Here is a 6,386-nt window from a genome sequence, read left to right on the forward strand (position 1 = left end):
GAATTTCATTGAAAAATAAAGTTTCCAATAATGTTTTTTTGAAATTTAAATTAAATATAAATTAAAAAATAAATAATTATAATTATCTTAATGAAAAAGATAAAATAACAAAAACATTGTAATAATTTTTATACAAATTGATAAATTAGGTTTTTCATCAATATAAATTCATAATCTTTACATTTTAGATTTGAACCCCCATAAAATTAAATCAAAATCCAATAAATCAAAATTGAATTATAAGAATTATCTCTTTTTCCTATGCTTGTTGCTTACGGTACAAAATCATTAAAAAATTCATTTTAAATTTTGAAGGTTCAGTAGATCTTCAATCCTCCAAGGGTCCCCTTGAAAAAGTTTGCGTAAATCTACAAGTTCACTGGTCGTGAAGTGTCCCAATACACTGCTAAATTTTGAATCCTACAAAATATATAAATTTAAAAGCGAAGATTCACAAAATTCATGAGAAAAAAGAAGAAAGGTAAAGACAAGAAAAAAAAGGGAGGTAAAATAAATAAACCACCAGGGTCCCTTCCAAAACCATTCAAATTAATTACACCCCCCCTTCCAAAACCATTCAAATTAATTACACCTTGACTAAATTAATTCGTCCGGTAAAAAATATAAAAAAATAGTTGAAAATCCGCGCGGTATCGACGGATGATTTTTTTTTTCTATTATTATTATTTTTGTTTTGTTTGGTTTTTTTAGAGTCACCACCTAGTATTATAATCACTAGAAACCTATGGTCTGTGAGTGTCTGAGTAAGGAACTGATTGTGCAAAGGAAAGACGCATCACCTCCAGTGCACTCTACCTAAGGTAAATTGTATTGTTGTTTAATTATTTTTCTATGTCAATTTCTATACGTTGGTCTTTTCTAAAGTTCAAGGCAGATCTCCTTTCACGAGGGAGTCTCTACCTTATTTGGTTAAATCCTAACCATTCTAAAGTCTGAATTTTAAAATTGCCTTTATTTACACCTTGTATCTTTAATACCCGAGAGTGTACTTTATCATGTAATTTTACACCCGACAAATATTAAAGTCTACATCTTAATCCTAAAAAAATTTTACACCCCACAAATATTAAAGTCTGCATCTTAATGGTTAAAAAGGAAAAAAAGATTTTTGATATTTTGATTTTTTTTTGAAATTTTTTTAAACATTTTAGTGAAAACCGGGTATTTTAATATCGGACTTGTATCTTAGCATATAAGTATATAACCCAATATTAAGCAAACTTGGTAGAAAAATATTTGAGACATCACAAATTTTTTGAATTGATTTTGAAATTTTTTTTGAATTTTTTTGTTTATATATATATATAATATAATATAATATATATAATTAAATATTAAAACATGTGGACTGGGTTGGCTCAGCTGGTTGGGTCAGGCTCAGCCCAGGAAAAGTGGGCCAAAATCGGCCCAAATAGATTGGGCTGATTTTGGCCCAAGACTTTTATGTTTGGGCCGGGCTTGGCCAAGCCTCTTGGGTTGGGCTAGAACTGGCCCATCCTAAGCAAATGGCTAATTAATTAGCCACTGTATGCAGAAATGAATTCTGCATGCAGTGGCTAAGAGGAACAAAGAAGAAAAAAAAAAGGTGGAGTAGGGAGGAGAGAATTACCTGGCGTGGAGAGAGTCGGCGACCTGGTTGGTGGTGCGCGGTGTGACTAGAGGTGGTGAGGTTGGCGGCGTGCATTGGTTGCTGTAGTGGTGGAGGCCGGTCGGAGAGGAAATGGAAAGAGAGGGCTGGTTGCAGGAAAACCAGGCTGGAAAAAGCTGATTTTCAGCCAATTTTGGGTTCAATTTTCTCCTCCCCTTGAGCATGAAATTTGCTCCTATTTATAGGGATGAAAAGAGGGTAATCTCGTCTTCAATGAGAAAAAATTCTCAGCCCTTGATTCAACTCGAGGAATCCATGCCGTTGGCTCAAAGTGTACACCTCGAATTGCTAAATTTGGCAAATCCAAGGCTGGAGGCTGCCCGAGGTGGCCATTTTAGGCCAATAAGCAGAGCCGTTTCAAAGTTTATCGACCCGATCAAACCATTCTCCAGGATAAAGGGGTTTCAGGTGGACATGTTGCTGCACATGTTGTCGGATTTGGTGGCCAAACGAGACAGAAAATATGCCTGAAAAACTACTACTCGGGCAGCTTTTCGGGGAAGACAATGAATAGTAAACAATTTTTTTTTTGTTTTAACTCAAAAAACGATGCCGTTTTAGGCGTAACTTCAACTTCAGCCCTGAATTTACACGCCTTTTTCATTATAGTTCTTGGTCTCCGATTTATGCAATTTCACCCCTAATTGACCATTAAACTTTCAATTTCTTCAATTTGACCCCTGATTTCACTTAATTAACTTGGTAAAAATTAAATTTGGTCTCTTAAAATTCCAATCTTCTCAATTAAGCCCAAATTAGACTCCCAAACTTATTATTTTCACCAATTAAGCCCCAAATAAAATTAATTTGACCTATTTAAAGTATAATTAAGTCCTTGCACTTAATTAAATCCTTCATGTGTACCTAAATTAATTCTTAAACATAATTAAAATTTAATTTGACCCATAATTAAATCAAATTGGCCTATTAAAAATTTAATTATGTTATTGGACTTAATTTTTATGCAAATTTATCCAATAATCATTTAATTTGACCTTGAATTTGCCTTTTTTTTTCCTTCTAATTTTGAGCATAATGGGACGCTAATAGGTCTTGAATCTCCTCAAAAACTGCAGCTTGATTTTTGCCTATTTTTGCATTATTTCTAGATTAGCTTTCTCCACATTGTCAGTCTTTATTTTATTTTTTATTTTTTATTTGAAAAAAAAGAAATTTTGGAGAATAACCCAGAATTGGGTTACGACAACCAGCATCCTCATCTCCTTCTCTGCTAAAGATCATTCAAATTAATTACCCTAGCAATCACTGCCACTACATTGTTGGATTGATTATTATTAATATGCAACAATCATTAACAATTATAGCAGTTGCAGCTGGAGTTGCACCAACCATGTATATCTATCCAAAATATAAAAAATTAACAACTACCATTGCTAAAGATGAGCTAGAGTTGGTGGCTATTATTATTGACAAAAGAGCAAGAGGAGCTGCCATAAATACGTATAAATAGAGACATACATTAGAGAGCAAAATGAGATGAGAGTGAGTATAGAATGCGAGGAGAATAAGAGAGAAAGAGGAGTTGCTGTCATGAGCAACAATATGTGAGAGTTAGGATTAGAGTTTGAGTGAAGTAATTCTCCTTCTCCATGTGTATTGTAATCTTTTCTCTATCTCTAATAATATGAAACTTTCTCATGGATGTAGGTGATTTATCGAATCATGTTAAATATTGTGTCATAGTGTGTTTAGCCTTTAATAAACAACTATTAAAACACCCCTAGTCCATGCATGGATGCCGAAATCTCCAACATACACCATCGAAACCAAGTCACACCAAAACCCATCCAAATTTGCAGCCAGAAATCTTTATCCCTTTCGTTAAAAAAAATAAATGCCAGCAGGTTCCCATCTTGTTTTATCCCAAAATTCAAGCACAGCAGCCCCCCCTAAAAACAAAAAAAAAGATTTAGCGTAAAAGAAAAATCACAGCTGCTTGTTCCAGATCCCAGTTAAAGGCAAGATTCAAATATCCAAGGCAAAAGAAGAAACTAGATAATGTAGGCAAAACTTTTCAAGGGGAGACAAAGAGTTTCTTGCGGCAATTGTACGTAGGGAGACAATCATCTAGTTTCTTTCCAAGGCAATTGTGTGGACCGTACATGCTGTTCTTTTTCACCTTGTGGGGCTACGTTTCGGACCCTAGACGCTGCCTTTGTGCTGAATACATTGACATCAGAATTTGGGGCCATCGGAAATGAAATGGTTGCTTGTTAGGTTACGTATTCTAGCAGTCCATGATGTAAATAATATGTATGATTCTGAAATAGAACGTGTTCAACACCAAGCTAGAAAAGGGTTCACCGTAAGTATACTACGATAAATTACTTAAGTGATTTAAGTTTTTTCATCGTATCAATTTATTTAAGATGTTCTCTTGTTAAATATCAAGGAAGTCAAGGATAAAGTCTAGCACAAAAAGCAAAAGCCTTCGTGAAAAAAAAAGAGAGAAGAAAAGAAAAAAAGATAAAGATGTTATTGAACATTAACACTTACTTTTCCCTGTGGGGCAAAAAAAAAGTAATATGTATGTTCGGGCTTAATTGTCGACCTACAAGCAATAAGATCCGAACCACCATGATAGTTCAGCATTTTTTTATATATATTTTGTAGTAGTGGCTCTTGAAGGAAAGCTCCCGTACTTTCTCAAGCGTGTCCCCATTATTTACTTCTTTCATAGGGAGTGTTACCTACCTATAGGCTTTGAGTTGTTACAAGTTGATGTGAAGCATTAACTACGGGTTCCACCGACAGTCAGTTGGTCCGATGCCAAAATTATGTGACTAGGGAAATTATTGAATATGTTCTTCGAATAATTTATGCATTTTGATCCTGCTTTTCAGGTTTGGAATTTATACTCTCCATCATGCTAGGAAATGGACCTCCTCCAGGGATCAAAATGAATATGAGTCCATACTATAGGGGTGTTAATTGATTTTACTAGGGATAATTTTGAAAAGAATTAAAAGTTTGAGGAGTTAAATTAAGGACTGAGTTGATTAAATTGGAAACCAATGATTATTTTGTAAATGATGCAGGAATCCAGGGGTATAATTGCAATTGATCCAGGGGAAAATTAAATAGAAAAAGAAGAAGATTTCCAAGAATAAGGACCTGATTGCTAAATGTGAAAACTTCAAGGCACAAATTGAAGAGTAATAGTTTCAGTCCAAAACAAAGTCGTTCCTAAGGCGATTGTTCATCCCTCTTTTCTTTTTCATAAAATGATTTATTAAACGCCAGAGGCTGGCGGAAGAAATAAGTACAAACTGTAAAATAACAGTTTACAACAGAACTAACAAAAGAGTTAAGTAACCGGACCAAGAAAGCAACATTTAGCTCTGCACAAACTAGCCATTGGAAGCGATAGGGCCGGGGAAAACTGCCAAGTAACCACAATTCGACCTAATTACTGAAGCTTTTCTCTCAATAAATCTACCTTTAACATTCTCACAAGCATAACAACAAGATCAAGGGCTCATGGATGCAATAAAGTCACTTGATCTGCTCACTCCGCTCAGCTGACCTCTTATTTTTTTGCATATAGTATGTTTGGACTCTGTCCTTTTTTTATTATTTTAATATTTAACCAAACAATTTTTTTAAAATATTAAAAATTTTAAAAAAACTTTGGAGATCCTTTTAATTCTTTTAGTGGATCCCTCACATGTTTTTTGATGATTTTATTTGGTATTGAGTTTTAAACTTATATTATGAAATGTGAATCTGGTGTAAAATATATGTTATGTATATTAGACCGAAAGCAAACACAAATAAAAAACACAAACAAGCAGATTTACATGGTTTCTCAAAATCGAGTATATCCATGGAGGCAGCAGATTGTATATTATTAGAGGAATGATACAAACATTCAACTCAACCTAGTACAATCCCACAAAACCTAATGTTTCACTCTTACACTTAGTGTTTCTCTCAAATTTGTATTTTCTCACTCTCACAGTTGCACTGTCTTCCTCTCTCTACACACACTTGCACACACACTGCACTCTCTATGCACTCTCTCTGTTGTCTTCTACATTTTACAGGAGAAATGGAAGCATATATATATATTGTGGTTGAAAAGGAGAGGGTGGTTGAAGGTAGTTGAGAAAAATGTTGACAATTTGCAAATGTTGATAATTTGCTACAAATCTCCACCTTGGTATGATTTTTTCATTCAATTCTCGTGATCAATCAATGCTACCTCTAATGCGTCGTATGGCACTGCACCTTGAAGGTGCTCAATACCGAGAGATGTTGACCAAGTCCAAACAATGTTGGAACTTGATCCCTGAGACACATTTTGGGAGCATGTCAGTTGGATTATTTGCGGTACCAACCTTATGTAGCAAAATATCCCCTTCATCCATAATTTATCGAACAAAATGAAATCGAACATCGATGTGCTTGGTGCAGGAATGATGAACCTGATTCTTTGCAAGACAAATAGCACTTTGACTATCACAATGGACATCCACGTGCTCTTGAACAATTCCTAAATCTTCAATAAACCTATGTAGCCAAATAGCTTCATTAAAAGCTTTTGTTACTGCTATGTACTCTGTCTCAATTGTTGACAAAGCTATTGTTGATTGTAACGTTGACCTCCAACTTACAGGCCCTTTAGCAAGTGTAAACACATAGCCTATTGTGGAACGACGCTTGTCTAAGTCACCAGCATAGTCCGAATCCACAT

This window comes from Populus euphratica, unplaced genomic scaffold, assembly GCF_000495115.2.
Source record: "Populus euphratica unplaced genomic scaffold, PopEup_1.0 scaffold237.1, whole genome shotgun sequence".
NCBI lineage: Eukaryota > Viridiplantae > Streptophyta > Magnoliopsida > Malpighiales > Salicaceae > Populus > Populus euphratica.